The 24,438-nt window shown below is 41.9% G+C and overlaps 21 non-coding genes across 21 annotated transcripts; all 21 read right to left on the bottom strand.

Moving 5' to 3' along the window:
• Nucleotides 1–9: 9 nt before the first annotated feature.
• Nucleotides 10–83, bottom strand: trnan-guu (transfer RNA asparagine (anticodon GUU)). Its single transcript has one exon. It is a non-coding gene; the product is annotated as a tRNA-Asn (tRNA).
• A 1,105-nt stretch (nt 84–1,188) lies between these two features.
• On the bottom strand, nt 1,189–1,262 carry trnan-guu (transfer RNA asparagine (anticodon GUU)). Its single transcript has one exon. It is a non-coding gene; the product is annotated as a tRNA-Asn (tRNA).
• A 1,105-nt stretch (nt 1,263–2,367) lies between these two features.
• Nucleotides 2,368–2,443, bottom strand: trnan-guu (transfer RNA asparagine (anticodon GUU)). Its single transcript has one exon. It is a non-coding gene; the product is annotated as a tRNA-Asn (tRNA).
• A 1,105-nt stretch (nt 2,444–3,548) lies between these two features.
• trnay-gua (transfer RNA tyrosine (anticodon GUA)) lies at nt 3,549–3,622 on the bottom strand. Its single transcript has one exon. It is a non-coding gene; the product is annotated as a tRNA-Tyr (tRNA).
• Nucleotides 3,623–4,726: 1,104 nt separating this feature from the next.
• Nucleotides 4,727–4,800, bottom strand: trnan-guu (transfer RNA asparagine (anticodon GUU)). The gene has a single exon. It is a non-coding gene; the product is annotated as a tRNA-Asn (tRNA).
• Nucleotides 4,801–5,905: 1,105 nt separating this feature from the next.
• On the bottom strand, nt 5,906–5,981 carry trnan-guu (transfer RNA asparagine (anticodon GUU)). The gene has a single exon. It is a non-coding gene; the product is annotated as a tRNA-Asn (tRNA).
• A 1,105-nt stretch (nt 5,982–7,086) lies between these two features.
• On the bottom strand, nt 7,087–7,160 carry trnay-gua (transfer RNA tyrosine (anticodon GUA)). Its single transcript has one exon. It is a non-coding gene; the product is annotated as a tRNA-Tyr (tRNA).
• A 1,106-nt stretch (nt 7,161–8,266) lies between these two features.
• On the bottom strand, nt 8,267–8,340 carry trnad-guc (transfer RNA aspartic acid (anticodon GUC)). Its single transcript has one exon. It is a non-coding gene; the product is annotated as a tRNA-Asp (tRNA).
• Nucleotides 8,341–9,447: 1,107 nt separating this feature from the next.
• Nucleotides 9,448–9,520, bottom strand: trnan-guu (transfer RNA asparagine (anticodon GUU)). Its single transcript has one exon. It is a non-coding gene; the product is annotated as a tRNA-Asn (tRNA).
• A 1,107-nt stretch (nt 9,521–10,627) lies between these two features.
• On the bottom strand, nt 10,628–10,701 carry trnan-guu (transfer RNA asparagine (anticodon GUU)). Its single transcript has one exon. It is a non-coding gene; the product is annotated as a tRNA-Asn (tRNA).
• Nucleotides 10,702–11,807: 1,106 nt separating this feature from the next.
• Nucleotides 11,808–11,882, bottom strand: trnan-guu (transfer RNA asparagine (anticodon GUU)). Its single transcript has one exon. It is a non-coding gene; the product is annotated as a tRNA-Asn (tRNA).
• Nucleotides 11,883–12,992: 1,110 nt separating this feature from the next.
• On the bottom strand, nt 12,993–13,066 carry trnan-guu (transfer RNA asparagine (anticodon GUU)). The gene has a single exon. It is a non-coding gene; the product is annotated as a tRNA-Asn (tRNA).
• A 1,110-nt stretch (nt 13,067–14,176) lies between these two features.
• On the bottom strand, nt 14,177–14,250 carry trnan-guu (transfer RNA asparagine (anticodon GUU)). The gene has a single exon. It is a non-coding gene; the product is annotated as a tRNA-Asn (tRNA).
• A 1,110-nt stretch (nt 14,251–15,360) lies between these two features.
• Nucleotides 15,361–15,434, bottom strand: trnan-guu (transfer RNA asparagine (anticodon GUU)). The gene has a single exon. It is a non-coding gene; the product is annotated as a tRNA-Asn (tRNA).
• A 1,110-nt stretch (nt 15,435–16,544) lies between these two features.
• trnan-guu (transfer RNA asparagine (anticodon GUU)) lies at nt 16,545–16,618 on the bottom strand. The gene has a single exon. It is a non-coding gene; the product is annotated as a tRNA-Asn (tRNA).
• A 1,110-nt stretch (nt 16,619–17,728) lies between these two features.
• trnan-guu (transfer RNA asparagine (anticodon GUU)) lies at nt 17,729–17,802 on the bottom strand. The gene has a single exon. It is a non-coding gene; the product is annotated as a tRNA-Asn (tRNA).
• A 1,110-nt stretch (nt 17,803–18,912) lies between these two features.
• Nucleotides 18,913–18,986, bottom strand: trnan-guu (transfer RNA asparagine (anticodon GUU)). Its single transcript has one exon. It is a non-coding gene; the product is annotated as a tRNA-Asn (tRNA).
• Nucleotides 18,987–20,096: 1,110 nt separating this feature from the next.
• On the bottom strand, nt 20,097–20,170 carry trnan-guu (transfer RNA asparagine (anticodon GUU)). The gene has a single exon. It is a non-coding gene; the product is annotated as a tRNA-Asn (tRNA).
• A 1,110-nt stretch (nt 20,171–21,280) lies between these two features.
• On the bottom strand, nt 21,281–21,354 carry trnan-guu (transfer RNA asparagine (anticodon GUU)). The gene has a single exon. It is a non-coding gene; the product is annotated as a tRNA-Asn (tRNA).
• A 1,110-nt stretch (nt 21,355–22,464) lies between these two features.
• Nucleotides 22,465–22,538, bottom strand: trnan-guu (transfer RNA asparagine (anticodon GUU)). The gene has a single exon. It is a non-coding gene; the product is annotated as a tRNA-Asn (tRNA).
• A 1,110-nt stretch (nt 22,539–23,648) lies between these two features.
• Nucleotides 23,649–23,722, bottom strand: trnan-guu (transfer RNA asparagine (anticodon GUU)). Its single transcript has one exon. It is a non-coding gene; the product is annotated as a tRNA-Asn (tRNA).
• Between the last annotated feature and the right edge of the window lie 716 nt (nt 23,723–24,438).

The following is a 24,438-nucleotide window of genomic DNA, read 5'->3' as shown; positions in this document are numbered from 1 at the left end:
TAAAGCTAGCATCCCTGGGTGGGCTCGAACCACCAACCTTTAGATTAACAGTCTAACGCGCTAACCAATTGCGCCACAGAGACCTACAATTACATTGACCCTCAGCAGGTGCAAGTCGCATGGAAGATCACTACAAGTCAGGAAGGGTCTGTTCACATCGCTACATTCTGAAAAATGTCATCCCTGGATGGGGTCAAAGCACCACCCTTTAGATTGACAGTCCACGCGGTAACAGATTGCGCTACAGAAGCTTGTGGTGGAATTGACCCTCAGCCAGCCAAAGTCACAGGGAATCTCAATTCAAGTCCAGGATGTCGCTTCATGGAGCACTACAAACTGAAAACTCTCATCCCTGAGTCGGCTCAAACCACCAACCTTTAGCTTAACAGTCTAACGCGCTAACCAATTGCACAACAGAGACTTGTGGTGTATTTGACCCTGACAGTTGACCTCTGGCCATCCGTGATCTCATCCAACTGTACATGGAGTTTACGACACAACAACACTTTGTTCCAAGGGTTGTGTCAAGGTGCAACGAAAGTGCCACAACATTTTCAAGGAAGTAGCCCTGTAGTTTTCTAACGTTTGTTAGCTTTTTGAATGGCCTTAAAAGGGCAAAAATGCCGAGCAATCTTCGTCAGCGCAACATTTTATTAAAAGGCATCTGGCAGGAGTAAATTCAGCCACAATCACGAATATCATTTGATAAATATATATCTTAAACCACTGCATTTTCAAGAATGTAATATATAATCGTCAAATTCATTCATAATAATTAGGGGACTGACCCCGGAAGTATGATATAATGGCGAGTCACTTTCATGGCATACAGGCACACATATACACACAATCACACACACACACACTGGACCAACATTGTCCTTCAAGCGAGATAAATATAAATGCTAAAGTTTTTCATGCCAGATTGACATATTTTACATTGGAATGCTAGCCGGATTAATATTAATAAATGATATGTTCCTTGGAGACCACAGAATAATCAAGCTATTGAGTAACAGAAGATTACAGAACATTGACAGCCATTTTACCAGTAGGTATAGCAAATTGTCATCTTTCACGTTCAACAACACACCAATCACATAAGATAACAGGAGGCACAGCAGGTCAAAAACTAGCCTACTGTAAGTCCAGGACGGTGTTTCCACAACAGCAGAAATGTAAAGCTAGCGTCCCTGGGTGGGCTCGAACCACCAACCTTTAGATTAACAGTCTAACGCGCTAACCAATTGCGCCACAGAGACCTACAATTACATTGACCCTCAGCAGGTGCAAGTCACATGGAAGATCACTACAAGTCAGGAAGGGTCTGTTCACATCGCTACATTCTGAAAAATGTCATCCCTGGATGGTGTCAAAGCACCACCCTTTAGATTGACAGTCCACGCGGTAACAGATTGCGCTACAGAAGCTTGTGGTGGAATTGACCCTCAGCCAGCCAAAGTCACAGGGAATCTCAATTCAAGTCCAGGATGTCGCTTCATGGAGCACTACAAACTGAAAACTCTCATCCCTGAGTCGGCTCAAACCACCAACCTTTAGCTTAACAGTCTAACGCGCTAACCAATTGCACAACAGAGACTTGTGGTGTATTTGACCCTGACAGTTGACCTCTGGCCATCCGTGATCTCATCCAACTGTACATGGAGTTTACGACACAACAACACTTTGTTCCAATGGTTGTGTCAAGGTGCAACGAAAGTGCCACAACATTTTCAAGGAAGTAGCCCTGTAGTTTTCTAACGTTTGTTAGCTTTTTGAATGGCCTTAAAAGGGCAAAAATGCCGAGCAATCTTCGTCAGCGCAACATTTTATTAAAAGGCATCTGGCAGGAGTAAATTCAGCCACAATCACGAATATCATTTGATAAATATATATCTTAAACCACTGCATTTTCAAGAATGTAATATATAATCGTCAAATTCATTCATAATAATTAGGGGACTGACCCCGGAAGTATGATATAATGGCGAGTCACTTTCATGGCATACAGGCACACATATACACACAATCCCACACACACACACACTGGACCAACATTGTCCTTCAAGCGAGATAAATATAAATGCTAAAGTTTTTCATGCCAGATTGACATATTTTACATTGGAATACTAGCCGGATTAATATTAATAAATGATATGTTCCTTGGAGACCACAGAATGATCAAGCTATTGAGTAACAGAAGATTACAGAACATTGACAGCCATTTTACCAGTAGGTATAGCAAATTGTCATCTTTCACGTTCAACAACACACCAATTACATAAGATAACAGGAGGCACAGCAGGTCAAAAACTAGCCTACTGTAAGTCCAGGACGGTGTTTCCACAACAGCAGAAATGTAAAGCTAGCCTCCCTGGGTGCGCTCGAACCACCAACCTTTAGATTAACAGTCTAACGCGCTATCCAATTGCGCCACAGAGACCTACAATTACATTGACCCTCAGCAGGTGCAAGTCGCATGGAAGATCACTACAAGTCAGGAAGGGTCTGTTCACATCGCTACATTCTGAAAAATGTCATCCCTGGATGGTGTCAAAGCACCACCCTTTAGATTGACAGTCCACGCGGTAACAGATTGCGCTACAGAAGCTTGTGGTGGAATTGACCCTCAGCCAGCCAAAGTCACAGGGAATCTCAATTCAAGTCCAGGATGTCGCTTCATGGAGCACTACAAACTGAAAACTTTCATCCCTGGGTCGGCTCAAACCACCAACCTTTAGCTTAACAGTCTAACGCGCTAACCAATTGCACAACAGAGACTTGTGGTGTATTTGACCCTGACAGTTGACCTCTGGCCATCCGTGATCTCATCCAACTGTACATGGAGTTTACGACACAACAACACTTTGTTCCAATGGTTGTGTCAAGGTGCAACGAAAGTGCCACAACATTTTCAAGGAAGTAGCCCTGTAGTTTTCTAACGTTTGTTAGCTTTTTGAATGGCCTTAAAAGGGCAAAAATGCCGAGCAATCTTCGTCAGCGCAACATTTTATTAAAAGGCATCTGGCAGGAGTAAATTCAGCCACAATCACGAATATCATTTGATAAATATATATCTTAAACCACTGCATTTTCAAGAATGTAATATATAATCGTCAAATTCATTCATAATAATTAGGGGACTGACCCCGGAAGTATGATATAATGGCGAGTCACTTTCATGGCATACAGGCACACATATACACACAATCACACACACACACACTGGACCAACATTGTCCTTCAAGCGAGATAAATATAAATGCTAAAGTTTTTCATGCCAGATTGACATATATTACATTGGAATGCTAGTCGGATTAATATTAATAAATGATATGTTCCTTGGAGACCACAGAATAATCAAGCTATTGAGTAACAGAAGATTACAGAACATTGACAGCCATTTTACCAGTAGGTATAGCAAATTGTCATCTTTCACGTTCAACAACACACCAATCACATAAGATAACAGGAGGCACAGCAGGTCAAAAACTAGCCTACTGTAAGTCCAGGACGGTGTTTCCACAACAGCAGAAATGTAAAGCTAGCATCCCTGGGTGGGCTCGAATCACCAACCTTTAGATTTACAGTCTAACGCGCTAACCAATTGCGCCACAGAGACCTACAATTATTTGACCCTCAGCAGGTGCAAGTCGCATGGAAGATCACTACAAGTCAGGAAGGGTCTGTTCACATCGCTACATTCTGAAAAATGTCATCCCTGGATGGGGTCAAAGCACCACCCTTTAGATTGACAGTCCACGCGGTAACAGATTGCGCTACAGAAGCTTGTGGTGGAATTGACCCTCAGCCAGCCAAAGTCACAGGGAATCTCAATTCAAGTCCAGGATGTCGCTTCATGGAGCACTACAAACTGAAAACTCTCATCCCTGAGTCGGCTCAAACCACCAACCTTTAGCTTAACAGTCTAACGCGCTAACCAATTGCACAACAGAGACTTGTGGTGTATTTGACCCTGACAGTTGACCTCTGGCCATCCGTGATCTCATCCAACTGTACATGGAGTTTACGACACAACAACACTTTGTTCCAAGGGTTGTGTCAAGGTGCAACGAAAGTGCCACAACATTTTCAAGGAAGTAGCCCTGTAGTTTTCTAACGTTTGTTAGCTTTTTGAATGGCCTTAAAAGGGCAAAAATGCCGAGCAATCTTCGTCAGCGCAACATTTTATTAAAAGGCATCTGGCAGGAGTAAATTCAGCCACAATCACGAATATCATTTGATAAATATATATCTTAAACCACTGCATTTTCAAGAATGTAATATATAATCGTCAAATTCATTCATAATAATTAGGGGACTGACCCCGGAAGTATGATATAATGGCGAGTCACTTTCATGGCATACAGGCACACATATACACACAATCACACACACACACACTGGACCAACATTGTCCTTCAAGCGAGATAAATATAAATGCTAAAGTTTTTCATGCCAGATTGACATATTTTACATTGGAATGCTAGCCGGATTAATATTAATAAATGATATGTTCCTTGGAGACCACAGAATAATCAAGCTATTGAGTAACAGAAGATTACAGAACATTGACAGCCATTTTACCAGTAGGTATAGCAAATTGTCATCTTTCACGTTCAACAACACACCAATCACATAAGATAACAGGAGGCACAGCAGGTCAAAAACTAGCCTACTGTAAGTCCAGGACGGTGTTTCCACAACAGCAGAAATGTAAAGCTAGCGTCCCTGGGTGGGCTCGAACCACCAACCTTTAGATTAACAGTCTAACACGCTAACCAATTGCGCCACAGAGACCTACAATTACATTGACCCTCAGCAGGTGCAAGTCACATGGAAGATCACTACAAGTCAGGAAGGGTCTGTTCACATCGCTACATTCTGAAAAATGTCATCCCTGGATGGTGTCAAAGCACCACCCTTTAGATTGACAGTCCACGCGGTAACAGATTGCGCTACAGAAGCTTGTGGTGGAATTGACCCTCAGCCAGCCAAAGTCACAGGGAATCTCAATTCAAGTCCAGGATGTCGCTTCATGGAGCACTACAAACTGAAAACTCTCATCCCTGAGTCGGCTCAAACCACCAACCTTTAGCTTAACAGTCTAACGCGCTAACCAATTGCACAACAGAGACTTGTGGTGTATTTGACCCTGACAGTTGACCTCTGGCCATCCGTGATCTCATCCAACTGTACATGGAGTTTACGACACAACAACACTTTGTTCCAATGGTTGTGTCAAGGTGCAACGAAAGTGCCACAACATTTTCAAGGAAGTAGCCCTGTAGTTTTCTAACGTTTGTTAGCTTTTTGAATGGCCTTAAAAGGGCAAAAATGCCGAGCAATCTTCGTCAGCGCAACATTTTATTAAAAGGCATCTGGCAGGAGTAAATTCAGCCACAATCACGAATATCATTTGATAAATATATATCTTAAACCACTGCATTTTCAAGAATGTAATATATAATCGTCAAATTCATTCATAATAATTAGGGGACTGACCCCGGAAGTATGATATAATGGCGAGTCACTTTCATGGCATACAGGCACACATATACACACAATCCCACACACACACACACTGGACCAACATTGTCCTTCAAGCGAGATAAATATAAATGCTAAAGTTTTTCATGCCAGATTGACATATTTTACATTGGAATACTAGCCGGATTAATATTAATAAATGATATGTTCCTTGGAGACCACAGAATGATCAAGCTATTGAGTAACAGAAGATTACAGAACATTGACAGCCATTTTACCAGTAGGTATAGCAAATTGTCATCTTTCACGTTCAACAACACACCAATTACATAAGATAACAGGAGGCACAGCAGGTCAAAAACTAGCCTACTGTAAGTCCAGGACGGTGTTTCCACAACAGCAGAAATGTAAAGCTAGCCTCCCTGGGTGGGCTCGAACCACCAACCTTTAGATTAACAGTCTAACGCGCTATCCAATTGCGCCACAGAGACCTACAATTACATTGACCCTCAGCAGGTGCAAGTCGCATGGAAGATCACTACAAGTCAGGAAGGGTCTGTTCACATCGCTACATTCTGAAAAATGTCATCCCTGGATGGTGTCAAAGCACCACCCTTTAGATTGACAGTCCACGCGGTAACAGATTGCGCTACAGAAGCTTGTGGTGGAATTGACCCTCAGCCAGCCAAAGTCACAGGGAATCTCAATTCAAGTCCAGGATGTCGCTTCATGGAGCACTACAAACTGAAAACTTTCATCCCTGGGTCGGCTCAAACCACCAACCTTTAGCTTAACAGTCTAACGCGCTAACCAATTGCACAACAGAGACTTGTGGTGTATTTGACCCTGACAGTTGACCTCTGGCCATCCGTGATCTCATCCAACTGTACATGGAGTTTACGACACAACAACACTTTGTTCCAATGGTTGTGTCAAGGTGCAACGAAAGTGCCACAACATTTTCAAGGAAGTAGCCCTGTAGTTTTCTAACGTTTGTTAGCTTTTTGAATGGCCTTAAAAGGGCAAAAATGCCGAGCAATCTTCGTCAGCGCAACATTTTATTAAAAGGCATCTGGCAGGAGTAAATTCAGCCACAATCACGAATATCATTTGATAAATATATATCTTAAACCACTGCATTTTCAAGAATGTAATATATAATCGTCAAATTCATTCATAATAATTAGGGGACTGACCCCGGAAGTATGATATAATGGCGAGTCACTTTCATGGCATACAGGCACACATATACACACAATCACACACACACACACTGGACCAACATTGTCCTTCAAGCGAGATAAATATAAATGCTAAAGTTTTTCATGCCAGATTGACATATATTACATTGGAATGCTAGTCGGATTAATATTAATAAATGATATGTTCCTTGGAGACCACAGAATAATCAAGCTATTGAGTAACAGAAGATTACAGAACATTGACAGCCATTTTACCAGTAGGTATAGCAAATTGTCATCTTTCACGTTCAACAACACACCAATCACATAAGATAACAGGAGGCACAGCAGGTCAAAAACTAGCCTACTGTAAGTCCAGGACGGTGTTTCCACAACAGCAGAAATGTAAAGCTAGCATCCCTGGGTGGGCTCGAACCACCAACCTTTAGATTTACAGTCTAACGCGCTAACCAATTGCGCCACAGAGACCTACAATTATTTGACCCTCAGCAGGTGCAAGTCGCATGGAAGATCACTACAAGTCAGGAAGGGTCTGTTCACATCGCTACATTCTGAAAAATGTCATCCCTGGATGGGGTCAAAGCACCACCCTTTAGATTGACAGTCCACGCGGTAACAGATTGCGCTACAGAAGCTTGTGGTGGAATTGACCCTCAGCCAGCCAAAGTCACAGGGAATCTCAATTCAAGTCCAGGATGTCGCTTCATGGAGCACTACAAACTGAAAACTCTCATCCCTGAGTCGGCTCAAACCACCAACCTTTAGCTTAACAGTCTAACGCGCTAACCAATTGCACAACAGAGACTTGTGGTGTATTTGACCCTGACAGTTGACCTCTGGCCATCCGTGATCTCATCCAACTGTACATGGAGTTTACGACACAACAACACTTTGTTCCAATGGTTGTGTCAAGGTGCAACGAAAGTGCCACAACATTTTCAAGGAAGTAGCCCTGTAGTTTTCTAACGTTTGTTAGCTTTTTGAATGGCCTTAAAAGGGCAAAAATGCCGAGCAATCTTCGTCAGCGCAACATTTTATTAAAAGGCATCTGGCAGGAGTAAATTCAGCCACAATCACGAATATCATTTGATAAATATATATCTTAAACCACTGCATTTTCAAGAATGTAATATATAATCGTCAAATTCATTCATAATAATTAGGGGACTGACCCCGGAAGTATGATATAATGGCGAGTCACTTTCATGGCATACAGGCACACATATACACACAATCCCACACACACACACACTGGACCAACATTGTCCTTCAAGCGAGATAAATATAAATGCTAAAGTTTTTCATGCCAGATTGACATATTTTACATTGGAATACTAGCCGGATTAATATTAATAAATGATATGTTCCTTGGAGACCACAGAATGATCAAGCTATTGAGTAACAGAAGATTACAGAACATTGACAGCCATTTTACCAGTAGGTATAGCAAATTGTCATCTTTCACGTTCAACAACACACCAATTACATAAGATAACAGGAGGCACAGCAGGTCAAAAACTAGCCTACTGTAAGTCCAGGACGGTGTTTCCACAACAGCAGAAATGTAAAGCTAGCGTCCCTGGGTGGGCTCGAACCACCAACCTTTAGATTGACAGTCTAACGCGCTAACCAATTGCGCCACAGAGACCTACAATTACATTGACCCTCAGCAGGTGCAAGTCGCATGGAAGATCACTACAAGTCAGGAAGGGTCTGTTCACATCGCTACATTCTGAAAAATGTCATCCCTGGATGGTGTCAAAGCACCACCCTTTAGATTGACAGTCCACGCGGTAACAGATTGCGCTACAGAAGCTTGTGGTGGAATTGACCCTCAGCCAGCCAAAGTCACAGGGAATCTCAATTCAAGTCCAGGATGTCGCTTCATGGAGCACTACAAACTGAAAACTTTCATCCCTGGGTCGGCTCAAACCACCAACCTTTAGCTTAACAGTCTAACGCGCTAACCAATTGCACAACAGAGACTTGTGGTGTATTTGACCCTGACAGTTGACCTCTGGCCATCCGTGATCTCATCCAACTGTACATGGAGTTTACGACACAACAACACTTTGTTCCAATGGTTGTGTCAAGGTGCAACGAAAGTGCCACAACATTTTCAAGGAAGTAGCCCTGTAGTTTTCTAACGTTTGTTAGCTTTTTGAATGGCCTTAAAAGGGCAAAAATGCCGAGCAATCTTCGTCAGCGCAACATTTTATTAAAAGGCATCTGGCAGGAGTAAATTCAGCCACAATCACGAATATCATTTGATAAATATATATCTTAAACCACTGCATTTTCAAGAATGTAATATATAATCGTCAAATTCATTCATAATAATTAGGGGACTGACCCCGGAAGTATGATATAATGGCGAGTCACTTTCATGGCATACAGGCACACATATACACACAATCACACACACACACACACTGGACCAACATTGTCCTTCAAGCGAGATAAATATAAATGCTAAAGTTTTTCATGCCAGATTGACATATTTTACATTGGAATACTAGCCGGATTAATATTAATAAATGATATGTTCCTTGGAGACCACAGAATGATCAAGCTATTGAGTAACAGAAGATCACAGAACATTGACAGCCATTTTACCAGTAGGTATAGCAAATTGTCATCTTTCACGTTCAACAACACACCAATCACATAAGATAACAGGAGGCACAGCAGGTCAAAAACTAGCCTACTGTAAGTCCAGGACGGTGTTTCCACAACAGCAGAAATGTAAAGCTAGCGTCCCTGGTGGGCTCGAACCACCAACCTTTAGATTAACAGTCTAACGCGCTAACCAATTGCGCCACAGAGACCTACAATTACATTGACCCTCAGCAGGTGCAAGTCGCATGGAAGATCACTACAAGTCAGGAAGGGTCTGTTCACATCGCTACATTCTGAAAAATGTCATCCCTGGATGGTGTCAAAGCACCACCCTTTAGATTGACAGTCCACGCGGTAACAGATTGCGCTACAGAAGCTTGTGGTGGAATTGACCCTCAGCCAGCCAAAGTCACAGGGAATCTCAATTCAAGTCCAGGATGTCGCTTCATGGAGCACTACAAACTGAAAACTCTCCTCCCTGGGTCGGCTCAAACCACCAACCTTTAGCTTAACAGTCTAACGCGCTAACCAATTGCACAACAGAGACTTGTGGTGTATTTGACCCTGACAGTTGACCTCTGGCCATCCGTGATCTCATCCAACTGTACATGGAGTTTACGACACAACAACACTTTGTTCCAATGGTTGTGTCAAGGTGCAACGAAAGTGCCACAACATTTTCAAGGAAGTAGCCCTGTAGTTTTCTAACGTTTGTTAGCTTTTTGAATGGCCTTAAAAGGGCAAAAATGCCGAGCAATCTTCGTCAGCGCAACATTTTATTAAAAGGCATCTGGCAGGAGTAAATTCAGCCACAATCACGAATATCATTTGATAAATATATATCTTAAACCACTGCATTTTCAAGAATGTAATATATAATCGTCAAATTCATTCATAATAATTAGGGGACTGACCCCGGAAGTATGATATAATGGCGAGTCACTTTCATGGCATACAGGCACACATATACACACAATCACACACACACACACACTGGACCAACATTGTCCTTCAAGCGAGATAAATATAAATGCTAAAGTTTTTCATGCCAGATTGACATATTTTACATTGGAATACTAGCCGGATTAATATTAATAAATGATATGTTCCTTGGAGACCACAGAATGATCAAGCTATTGAGTAACAGAAGATTACAGAACATTGACAGCCATTTTACCAGTAGGTATAGCAAATTGTCATCTTTCACGTTCAACAACACACCAATCACATAAGATAACAGGAGGCACAGCAGGTCAAAAACTAGCCTACTGTAAGTCCAGGACGGTGTTTCCACAACAGCAGAAATGTAAAGCTAGCGTCCCTGGGTGGGCTCGAAACACCAACCTTTAGATTAACAGTCTAACGCGCTAACCAATTGCGCCACAGAGACCTACAATTATTTGACCCTCAGCAGGTGCAAGTCGCATGGAAGATCACTACAAGTCAGGAAGGGTCTGTTCACATCGCTACATTCTGAAAAATGTCATCCCTGGATGGTGTCAAAGCACCACCCTTTAGATTGACAGTCCACGCGGTAACAGATTGCGCTACAGAAGCTTGTGGTGGAATTGACCCTCAGCCAGCCAAAGTCACAGGGAATCTCAATTCAAGTCCAGGATGTCGCTTCATGGAGCACTACAAACTGAAAACTCTAATCCCTGGGTTGGCTCAAACCACCAACCTTTAGCTTAACAGTCTAACACGCTAACCAATTGCACAACAGAGACTTGTGGTGTATTTGGCCCTGACAGTTGACCTCTGGCCATCCGTGATCTCATCCAACTGTACATGGAGTTTACGACACAACAACACTTTGTTCCAATGGTTGTGTCAAGGTGCAACGAAAGTGCCACAACATTTTCAAGGAAGTAGCCCTGTAGTTTTCTAACGTTTGTTAGCTTTTTGAATGGCCTTAAAAGGGCAAAAATGCCGAGCAATCTTCGTCAGCGCAACATTTTATTAAAAGGCATCTGGCAGGAGTAAATTCAGCCACAATCACGAATATCATTTGATAAATATATATCTTAAACCACTGCATTTTCAAGAATGTAATATATAATCGTCAAATTCATTCATAATAATTAGGGGACTGACCCCGGAAGTATGATATAATGGCGAGTCACTTTCATGGCATACAGGCACACATATACACACAATCACACACACACACACACTGGACCAACATTGTCCTTCAAGCGAGATAAATATAAATGCTAAAGTTTTTCATGCCAGATTGACATATTTTACATTGGAATACTAGCCGGATTAATATTAATAAATGATATGTTCCTTGGAGACCACAGAATGATCAAGCTATTGAGTAACAGAAGATTACAGAACATTGACAGCCATTTTACCAGTAGGTATAGCAAATTGTCATCTTTCACGTTCAACAACACACCAATCACATAAGATAACAGGAGGCACAGCAGGTCAAAAACTAGCCTACTGTAAGTCCAGGACGGTGTTTCCACAACAGCAGAAATGTAAAGCTAGCGTCCCTGGGTGGGCTCGAACCACCAACCTTTAGATTAACAGTCTAACGCGCTAACCAATTTTCGCCACAGAGACCTACAGTTGTTTGACCCTCAGCAGGTGCAAGTCGCATGGAAGATCACTACAAGTCAGGAAGGGTCTGTTCACATCGCTACATTCTGAAAAATGTCATCCCTGGATGGTGTCAAAGCACCACCCTTTAGATTGACAGTCCACGCGGTAACAGATTGCGCTACAGAAGCTTGTGGTGGAATTAGCCCTCAGCCAGCCAAAGTCACAGGGAATCTCAATTCAAGTCCAGGATGTCGCTTCATGGAGCACTACAAACTGAAAACTCTAATCCCTGGGTTGGCTCAAACCACCAACCTTTAGCTTAACAGTCTAACACGCTAACCAATTGCACAACAGAGACTTGTGGTGTATTTGACCCTGACAGTTGACCTCTGGCCATCCGTGATCTCATCCAACTGTACATGGAGTTTACGACACAACAACACTTTGTTCCAATGGTTGTGTCAAGGTGCAACGAAAGTGCCACAACATTTTCAAGGAAGTAGCCCTGTAGTTTTCTAACGTTTGTTAGCTTTTTGAATGGCCTTAAAAGGGCAAAAATGCCGAGCAATCTTCGTCAGCGCAACATTTTATTAAAAGGCATCTGGCAGGAGTAAATTCAGCCACAATCACGAATATCATTTGATAAATATATATCTTAAACCACTGCATTTTCAAGAATGTAATATATAATCGTCAAATTCATTCATAATAATTAGGGGACTGACCCCGGAAGTATGATATAATGGCGATTCACTTTTATGGCATACAGGCACACATTTACACACAATCTCACACACACACACACACACTGGACCAACATTGTCCTTCAAGCGGGATAAATATAAATGCTAAAGTTTTTCATGCCAGATTGACATATTTTACATTGGAATACTAGCCGGATTAATATTAATAAATGATATGTTCCTTGGAGACCACAGAATGATCAAGCTATTGAGTAACAGAAGATCACAGAACATTGACAGCCATTTTACCAGCAGGTATAGCAAAGTGTCATCTTTCACGTTCAACAACACACCAATCACATAAGATAACAGGAGGCACAGCAGGTCAAAAATTATCCTACTGTAAGTCCAGGAAGGTGTTTCCACAACAGCAGAAATGTAAATCTATCGTCCCTGGGTGGGCTCGAACAACAAAACTTTAGATTAACAGTCTAACGCGCTAACCAATTGCGCCACAGAGACCTGTAATTACATTGACCCTCAGCAGGCCAAAGTCACACGGAAGATCACTACAAGTCAGGAAGGGTCTGTTCACATCGCTACAATCTGAAAAATGTCATCCCTGGATGGGGTCAAAGCACCAACCTATAGATTGACCGTCCAACGCGGTAACAGATTGCGCTACAGAAGCTTGTGGTGGAATTGACCCTCAGCCAGCCAAAGTCACAGGGAATCTCAATTCAAGTCCAGGATGTCGCTTCATGGAGCACTACAAACTGAAAACTCTCATCCCTGGGTCGGCTCAAACCACCAACCTTTAGCTTAACAGTCTAACGCGCTAACCAATTGCACAACAGAGACTTGTGGTGTATTTGACCCTGACAGTTGACCTCTGGCCATCCGTGATCTCATCCAACTGTACATGGAGTTTACGATACAACAACACTTTGTTCCAATGGTTGTGTCAAGGTGCAACGAAAGTGCCACAACATTTTCAAGGAAGTAGCCCTGTAGTTTTCTAACGTTTGTTAGCTTTTTGAATGTCCTTAAAAGGTCAAAAATGCCAAGCAATCTTCGTCAGCGCAACATTTTATTAAAAGGCATCTGGCAGGAGTAAATTCAGCCACAATCACAAATATCATTTGATAAATATATATCTTAAACCACTGCATTTTCAAGAATGTAATATATAATCGTCAAATTCATTCATAATAATTAGGGGACTGACCCCGGAAGTATGATATAATGGCGATTCACTTTTATGGCATACAGGCACACGTATACACACAATCTCACACACACACACACACTGGACCAACATTGTCCTTCAAGCGGGATAAATATAAATGCTAAAGTTTTTCATGCCAGATTGACATATTTTACATTGGAATACTAGCCGGATTAATATTAATAAATGATATGTTCCTTGGAGACCACAGAATGATCAAGCTATTGAGTAACAGAAGATCACAGAACATTGACAGCCATTTTACCAGCAGGTATAGCAAAGTGTCATCTTTCACGTTCAACAACACACCAATCACATAAGATAACAGGAGGCACAGCAGGTCAAAAATTATCCTACTGTAAGTCCAGGAAGGTGTTTCCACAACAGCAGAAATGTAAATCTATCGTACCTGGGTGGGCTCGAACAACCAAACTTTAGATTAACAGTCTAACGCGCTAACCAATTGCGCCACAGAGACCTGTAATTACATTGACCCTCAGCAGGCCAAAGTCACACGGAAGATCACTACAAGTCAGGAAGGGTCTGTTCACATCGCTACAATCTGAAAAATGTCATCCCTGGATGGGGTCAAAGCACCAACCTATAGATTGACCGTCCAACGCGGTAACAGATTGCGCTACAGAAGCTTGTGGTGGAATTGACCCTCAGCCAGCCAAAGTCACAGGGAATCTCAATTCAAGTCCAGGATGTCGCTTCATGGAGCACTACAAACTGAAAACTCTCATCCCTGGGTCGGCTCAAACCACCAACCTTTAGCTTAACAGTCTAACGCGCTAACCAATTGCACAACAGAGACTTGTGGTGTATTTGACCCTGACAGTTGACCTCTGGCCATCCGTGATCTCATCCAACTGTACATGGAGTTTACGATACAACAACACTTTGTTCCAATGGTTGTGTCAAGGTGCAACGAAAGTGCCACAACATTTTCAAGGAAGTAGCCCTGTAGTTTTCTAACGTTTGTTAGCTTTTTGAATGTCCTTAAAAGGTCAAAAATGCCAAGCAATCTTCGTCAGCGCAACATTTTATTAAAAGGCATCTGGCAGGAGTAAATTCAGCCACAATCACAAATATCATTTGATAAATATATATCTTAAACCACTGCATTTTCAAGAATGTAATATATAATCGTCAAATTCATTCATAATAATTAGGGGACTGACCCCGGAAGTATGATATAATGGCGATTCACTTTTATGGCATACAGGCACACGTATACACACAATCTCACACACACACACACACTGGACCAACATTGTCCTTCAAGCGGGATAAATATAAATGCTAAAGTTTTTCATGCCAGATTGACATATTTTACATTGGAATACTAGCCGGATTAATATTAATAAATGATATGTTCCTTGGAGACCACAGAATGATCAAGCTATTGAGTAACAGAAGATCACAGAACATTGACAGGCATTTTACCAGCAGGTATAGCAAATTGTCATCTTTCACGTTCAACAACACACCAATCACATACGATAACAGGAGGCACAGCAGGTCAAAAACTATCCTACTGTAAGTGCAGGAAGGTGTTTCCACAACAGCAGAAATGTAAATCTATCATCCCTGGGTGGGCTCGAACCACCAACCTTTAGATTAACAGTCTAACGCGCTAACCAATTGCGCCACAGAGACCTGTAATTACATTGACCCTCAGCAGGCCAAAGTCACACGGAAGATCACTACAAGTCAGGAAGGGTCTGTTCACATCGCTACATTCTGAAAAATGTCATCCCTGGATGGGGTCAAAGCACCAACCTATAGATTGACAGTCCAACGCGGTAACAGATTGCGCTACAGAAGCTTGTGGTGGAATTGACCCTCAGCCAGCCAAAGTCACAGGGAATCTCAATTCAAGTCCAGGATGTCGCTTCATGGAGCACTACAAACTGAAAACTCTCATCCCTGGGTCGGCTCAAACCACCAACCTTTAGCTTAACAGTCTAACGCGCTAACCAATTGCACAACAGAGACTTGTGGTGTATTTGACCCTGACAGTTGACCTCTGGCCATCCGTGATCTCATCCAACTGTACATGGAGTTTACGATACAACAACACTTTGTTCCAATGGTTGTGTCAAGGTGCAACGAAAGTGCCACAACATTTTCAAGGAAGTAGCCCTGTAGTTTTCTAACGTTTGTTAGCTTTTTGAATGTCCTTAAAAGGTCAAAAATGCAGAGCAATCTTCGTCAGCGCAACATTTTATTAAAAGGCATCTGGCAGGAGTAAATTCAGCCACAATAACAAATATAATTTGATAAATATATATCTTAAACCACTGCATTTTCAAGAATGTAATATATAATCGTCAAATTCATTCATAATAATTAGGGGACTGACCCCGGAAGTATGATATAATGGCGATTCACTTTTATGGCATACAGGCACACATATACACACAATCTCACACACACACACACACTGGACCAACATTGTCCTTCAAGCGGGATAAATATAAATGCTAAAGTTTTTCATGCCAGATTGACATATTTTACATTGGAATACTAGCCGGATTAATATTAATAAATTATATGTTCCTTGGAGACCACAGAATGATCAAGCTATTGAGTAACAGAAGATCACAGAACATTGAGAGCCATTTTACCAGTAGGTATAGCAAATTGTCATCTTTCACGTTCAACAACACACCAATCACATAAGATAACAGAAGGCACAGCAGGTCTAAAACCAGCCTACTGTAATTCCAGGAAGGTGTTTCCACAACAGCAGAAATGTAAAGCTAGCGTCCCTGGGTGGGCTTGAACCACCAACCTTTAGATTAACAGTCTAACGCGCTAACCAATTGCGCCACAGAGACCTGCAATTACATTGACCCTCAGCAGGCCAAAGTCACATGGAAGATAACTACAAGTCAGGAAGGGTCTGTTCACATCGCTACAATCTGAAAAATGTCATCCCTGGATGGGGTCAAAGCACCAACCTATAGATTGACAGTCCAACGCGGTAACAGATTGCGCTACAGAAGCTTGTGGTGGAATTGACCCTCAGCCAGCCAAAGTCACAGGGAATCTCAATTCAAGTCCAGGATGTCGCTTCATGGAGCACTACAAACTAAAAACTCTCATCCCTGGGTCGGCTCAAACCACCAACCTTTAGCTTAACAGTCTAACGCGCTAACCAATTGCACAACAGAGACTTGTGGTGTATTTGACCCTGACAGTTGACCTCTGGCCATCCGTGATCTCATCCAACTGTACATGGAGTTTACGATACAACAACACTTTGTTCCAATGGTTGTGTCAAGGTGCAACGAAAGTGCCACAACATTTTCAAGGAAGTAGCCCTGTAGTTTTCTAACGTTTGTTAGCTTTTTGAAGGTCCTTAAAAGGTCAAAAATGCCAAGCAATCTTCGTCAGCGCAACATTTTATTAAGAGGCATCTGGCAGGAGTAAATTCAGCCACAATCACAAATATCATTTGATAAATATATATCTTAAACCACTGCATTTTCAAGAATGTAATATATAATCGTCAAATTCATTCATAATAATTAGGGGACTGACCCCGGAAGTATGATATAATGGCGATTCACTTTTATGGCATACAGGCACACATATACACACAATCTCACACACACACACACACTGGACCAACATTGTCCTTCAAGCGGGATAAATATAAATGCTAAAGTTTTTCATGCCAGATTGACATATTTTACATTGGAATACTAGCCGGATTAATATTAATAAATTATATGTTCCTTGGAGACCACAGAATGATCAAGCTATTGAGTAACAGAAGATCACAGAACATTGAGAGCCATTTTACCAGTAGGTATAGCAAATTGTCATCTTTCACGTTCAACAACACACCAATCACATAAGATAACAGAAGGCACAGCAGGTCTAAAACCAGCCTACTGTAATTCCAGGAAGGTGTTTCCACAACAGCAGAAATGTAAAGCTAGCGTCCCTGGGTGGGCTTGAACCACCAACCTTTAGATTAACAGTCTAACGCGCTAACCAATTGCGCCACAGAGACCTGCAATTACATTGACCCTCAGCAGGCCAAAGTCACATGGAAGATAACTACAAGTCAGGAAGGGTCTGTTCACATCGCTACAATCTGAAAAATGTCATCCCTGGATGGGGTCAAAGCACCAACCTATAGATTGACAGTCCAACGCGGTAACAGATTGCGCTACAGAAGCTTGTGGTGGAATTGACCCTCAGCCAGCCAAAGTCACAGGGAATCTCAATTCAAGTCCAGGATGTCGCTTCATGGAGCACTACAAACTAAAAACTCTCATCCCTGGGTCGGCTCAAACCACCAACCTTTAGCTTAACAGTCTAACGCGCTAACCAATTGCACAACAGAGACTTGTGGTGTATTTGACCCTGACAGTTGACCTCTGGCCATCCGTGATCTCATCCAACTGTACATGGAGTTTACGATACAACAACACTTTGTTCCAATGGTTGTGTCAAGGTGCAACGAAAGTGCCACAACATTTTCAAGGAAGTAGCCCTGTAGTTTTCTAACGTTTGTTAGCTTTTTGAAGGTCCTTAAAAGGTCAAAAATGCCAAGCAATCTTCGTCAGCGCAACATTTTATTAAGAGGCATCTGGCAGGAGTAAATTCAGCCACAATCACAAATATCATTTGATAAATATATATCTTAAACCACTGCATTTTCAAGAATGTAATATATAATCGTCAAATTCATTCATAATAATTAGGGGACTGACCCCGGAAGTATGATATAATGGCGATTCACTTTTATGGCATACAGGCACACATATACACACAATCTCACACATACACACACACTGGACCAACATTGTCCTTCAAGCGGGATAAATATAAATGCTAAAGTTTTTCATGCCAGATTGACATATTTTACATTGGAATACTAGCCGGATTAATATTAATAAATGATATGTTCCTTGGAGACCACAGAATGATCAAGCTATTGAGTAACAGAAGATCACAGAACATTGACAGCCATTTTACCAGCAGGTATAGCAAATTGTCATCTTTCACGTTCAACAACACACCAATCACATACGATAACAGGAGGCACAGCAGGTCAAAAACTATCCTACTGTAAGTCCGGGAAGGTGTTTCCACAACAGCAGAAATGTAAATCTATCGTCCCTGGGTAGACTCGAACCACCAACCTTTAGATTAACAGTCTAACGCGCTAACCAATTGCGCCACAGAGACCTGTAATTACATTGACCCTCAGCAGGCCAAAGTCACACGGAAGATCACTACAAGTCAGGAAGGGTCTGTTCACATCGCTACAATCTGAAAAATGTCATCCCTGGATGGGGTCAAAGTACCAACCTATAGATTGACAGTCCAACGCGGTAACAGATTGCGCTACAGAAGCTTGTGGTGGAATTGACCCTCAGCCAGCCAAAGTCACAGGGAATCTCAATTCAAGTCCAGGATGTCGCTTCATGGAGCACTACAAACTAAAAACTCTCATCCCTGGGTCGGCTCAAACCACCAACCTTTAGCTTAACAGTCTAACGCGCTAACCAATTGCACAACAGAGACTTGTGGTGTATTTGACCCTGACAGTTGACCTCTGGCCATCCGTGATCTCATCCAACTGTACATGGAGTTTACGATACAACAACACTTTGTTCCAATGGTTGTGTCAAGGTGCAACGAAAGTGCCACAACATTTTCAAGGAAGTAGCCCTGTAGTTTTCTAACGTTTGTTAGCTTTTTGAAGGTTCTTAAAAGGTCAAAAATGCCAAGCAATCTTCGTCAGCGCAACATTTTATTAAGAGGCATCTGGCAGGAGTAAATTCAGCCACAATCACAAATATCATTTGATAAATATATATCTTAAACCACTGCATTTTCAAGAATGTAATATATAATCGTCAAATTCATTCATAATAATTAGGGGACTGACCCCGGAAGTATGATATAATAGCGATTCACTTTTATGGCATACAGGCACACATATACACACAATCTCACACACACACACACACTGGACCAACATTGTCCTTCAAGCGGGATAAATATAAATGCTAAAGTTTTTCATGCCAGATTGACATATTTTACATTGGAATACTAGCCGGATTAATATTAATAAATGATATGTTCCTTGGAGACCACAGAATGATCAAGCTATTGAGTAACAGAAGATCACAGAACATTGACAGCCATTTTACCAGCAGGTATAGCAAATTGTCATCTTTCACGTTCAACAACACACCAATCACATACGATAACAGGAGGCACAGCAGGTCAAAAACTATCCTACTGTAAGTCCAGGAAGGTGTTTCCACAACAGCAAAAATGTAAATCTATCGTCCCTGGGTGGGCTCGAACCACCAACCTTTAGATTAACAGTCTAATGCGCTAACCAATTGCGCCACAGAGACCTGTAATTACATTGACCCTCAGCAGGCCAAAGTCACACGGAAGATCACTACAAGTCAGGAAGGGTCTGTTCACATCGCTACAATCTGAAAAATGTCCTCCCTGGATGGGGTCAAAGCACCAACCTATAGATTGACAGTCCAACGCGGTAACAGATTGCGCTACAGAAGCTTGTGGTGGAATTGACCCTCAGCCAGCCAAAGTCACAGGGAATCTCAATTCAAGTCCAGGATGTCGCTTCATGGAGCACTACAAACTGAAAACTCTCATCCCTGGGTTGGCTCAAACCACCAACCTTTAGCTTAACAGTCTAACGCGCTAACCAATTGCACAACAGAGACTTGTGGTGTATTTGACCCTGACAGTTGACCTCTGGCCATCCGTGATCTCATCCAACTGTACATGGAGTTTACGATACAACAACACTTTGTTCCAATGGTTGTGTCAAGGTGCAACGAAAGTGCCACAACATTTTCAAGGAAGTAGCCCTGTAGTTTTCTAACGTTTGTTAGCTTTTTGAATGTCCTTAAAAGGTCAAAAATGCAGAGCAATCTTCGTCAGCGCAACATTTTATTAAAAGGCATCTGGCAGGAGTAAATTCAGCCACAATAACAAATATAATTTGATAAATATATATCTTAAACCACTGCATTTTCAAGAATGTAATATATAATCGTCAAATTCATTCATAATAATTAGGGGACTGACCCCGGAAGTATGATATAATGGCGATTCACTTTTATGGCATACAGGCACACATATACACACAATCTCACACACACACACACACTGGACCAACATTGTCCTTCAAGCGGGATAAATATAAATGCTAAAGTTTTTCATGCCAGATTGACATATTTTACATTGGAATACTAGCCGGATTAATATTAATAAATGATATGTTCCTTGGAGACCACAGAATGATCAAGCTATTGAGTAACAGAAGATCACAGAACATTGACAGCCATTTTACCAGTAGGTATAGCAAATTGTCATCTTTCACGTTCAACAACACACCAATCACATAAGATAACAGGAGGCACAGCAGGTCTAAAACCAGCCTACTGTAATTCCAGGAAGGTGTTTCCACAACAGCAGAAATGTAAAGCTAGCATCCCTGGGTGGGCTTGAACCACCAACCTTTAGATTAACAGTCTAACGCGGTAACCAAATGCGCCACAGACACCTGCAATTACATTGACCCTCAGCAGGCCAAAGTCACATGGAAGATCACTACAAGTCAGAAAGGGTCTGTTCACATCGCTACAATCTGAAAAATGTCATCCCTGGATGGGGTCAAAGCACCAACCTATAGATTGACAGTCCAACGCGGTAACAGATTGCGCTACAGAAGCTTGTGGTGGAATTGACCCTCAGCCAGCCAAAGTCACAGGGAATCTCAATTCAAGTCCAGGATGTCGCTTCATGGAGCACTACAAACTAAAAACTCTCATCCCTGGGTCGGCTCAAACCACCAACCTTTAGCTTAACAGTCTAACGCGCTAACCAATTGCACAACAGAGACTTGTGGTGTATTTGACCCTGACAGTTGACCTCTGGCCATCCGTGATCTCATCCAACTGTACATGGAGTTTACGATACAACAACACTTTGTTCCAATGGTTGTGTCAAGGTGCAACGAAAGTGCCACAACATTTTCAAGGAAGTAGCCCTGTAGTTTTCGAACGTTTGTTAGCTTTTTGAAGGTTCTTAAAAGGTCAAAAATGCCAAGCAATCTTCGTCAGCGCAACATTTTATTAAGAGGCATCTGGCAGGAGTAAATTCAGCCACAATCACAAATATAATTTGATAAATATATATCTTAAACCACTGCATTTTCAAGAATGTAATATATAATCGTCAAATTCATTCATAATAATTAGGGGACTGACCCCGGAAGTATGATATAATGGCGATTCACTTTTATGGCATACAGGCACACATATACACACAATCTCACACACACACACACACTGGACCAACATTGTCCTTCAAGCGGGATAAATATAAATGCTAAAGTTTTTCATGCCAGATTGACATATTTTACATTGGAATACTAGCCGGATTAATATTAATAAATGATATGTTCCTTGGAGACCACAGAATGATCAAGCTATTGAGTAACAGAAGATCACAGAACATTGACAGCCATTTTACCAGCAGGTATAGCAAATTGTCATCTTTCACGTTCAACAACACACCAATCACATACGATAACAGGAGGCACAGCAGGTCAAAAACTATCCTACTGTAAGTCCAGGAAGGTGTTTCCACAACAGCAGAAATGTAAATCTATCGTCCCTGGGTGGGCTCGAACCACCAACCTTTAGATTAACAGTCTAACGCGCTAACCAATTGCGCCACAGAGACCTGTAATTACATTGACCCTCAGCAGGCCAAAGTCACACGGAAGATCACTACAAGTCAGGAAGGGTCTGTTCACATCGCTACAATCTGAAAAATGTCCTCCCTGGATGGGGTCAAAGCACCAACCTATAGATTGACAGTCCAACGCGGTAACAGATTGCGCTACAGAAGCTTGTGGTGGAATTGACCCTCAGCCAGCCAAAGTCACAGGGAATCTCAATTCAAGTCCAGGATGTCGCTTCATGGAGCACTACAAACTGAAAACTCTCATCCCTGGGTTGGCTCAAACCACCAACCTTTAGCTTAACAGTCTAACGCGCTAACCAATTGCACAACAGAGACTTGTGGTGTATTTGACCCTGACAGTTGACCTCTGGCCATCCGTGATCTCATCCAACTGTACATGGAGTTTACGATACAACAACACTTTGTTCCAATGGTTGTGTCAAGGTGCAACGAAAGTGCCACAACATTTTCAAGGAAGTAGCCCTGTAGTTTTCTAACGTTTGTTAGCTTTTTGAATGTCCTTAAAAGGTCAAAAATGCAGAGCAATCTTCGTCAGCGCAACATTTTATTAAAAGGCATCTGGCAGGAGTAAATTCAGCCACAATAACAAATATAATTTGATAAATATATATCTTAAACCACTGCATTTTCAAGAATGTAATATATAATCGTCAAATTCATTCATAATAATTAGGGGACTGACCCCGGAAGTATGATATAATGGCGATTCACTTTTATGGCATACAGGCACACATATACACACAATCTCACACACACACACACACTGGACCAACATCGTCCTTCAAGCGGGATAAATATAAATGCTAAAGTTTTTCATGCCAGATTGACATATTTTACATTGGAATACTAGCCGGATTAATATTAATAAATGATATGTTCCTTGGAGACCACAGAATGATCAAGCTATTGAGTAACAGAAGATCACAGAACATTGACAGCCATTTTACCAGTAGGTATAGCAAATTGTCATCTTTCACGTTCAACAACACACCAATCACATAAGATAACAGGAGGCACAGCAGGTCTAAAACCAGCCTACTGTAATTCCAGGAAGGTGTTTCCACAACAGCAGAAATGTAGAGCTAGCGTCCCTGGGTGGGCTTGAACCACCAACCTTTAGATTAACAGTCTAACGCGGTAACCAAATGCGCCACAGAGACCTGCAATTACATTGACCCTCAGCAGGCCAAAGTCACATGGAAGATCACTACAAGTCAGGAAGGGTCTGTTCACATCGCTACAATCTGAAAAATGTCATCCCTGGATGGGGTCAAAGCACCAACCTATAGATTGACAGTCCAACGCGGTAACAGATTGCGCTACAGAAGCTTGTGGTGGAATTGACCCTCAGCCAGCCAAAGTCACAGGGAATCTCAATTCAAGTCCAGGATGTCGCTTCATGGAGCACTACAAACTAAAAACTCTCATCCCTGGGTCGGCTCAAACCACCAACCTTTAGCTTAACAGTCTAACGCGCTAACCAATTGCACAACAGAGACTTGTGGTGTATTTGACCCTGACAGTTGACCTCTGGCCATCCGTGATCTCATCCAACTGTACATGGAGTTTACGATACAACAACACTTTGTTCCAATGGTTGTGTCAAGGTGCAACGAAAGTGCCACAACATTTTCAAGGAAGTAGCCCTGTAGTTTTCGAACGTTTGTTAGCTTTTTGAAGGTTCTTAAAAGGTCAAAAATGCCAAGCAATCTTCGTCAGCGCAACATTTTATTAAGAGGCATCTGGCAGGAGTAAATTCAGCCACAATCACAAATATCATTTGATAAATATATATCTTAAACCACTGCATTTTCAAGAATGTAATATATAATCGTCAAATTCATTCATAATAATTAGGGGACTGACCCCGGAAGTA

The sequence above is a fragment of the Salvelinus fontinalis genome, chromosome 11, assembly GCF_029448725.1.
Source record: "Salvelinus fontinalis isolate EN_2023a chromosome 11, ASM2944872v1, whole genome shotgun sequence".
Lineage (NCBI taxonomy): Eukaryota > Metazoa > Chordata > Actinopteri > Salmoniformes > Salmonidae > Salvelinus > Salvelinus fontinalis.
Note: the sequence above shows the minus strand (reverse complement) of the source record. Positions and strands in the feature narration are given on the sequence as shown.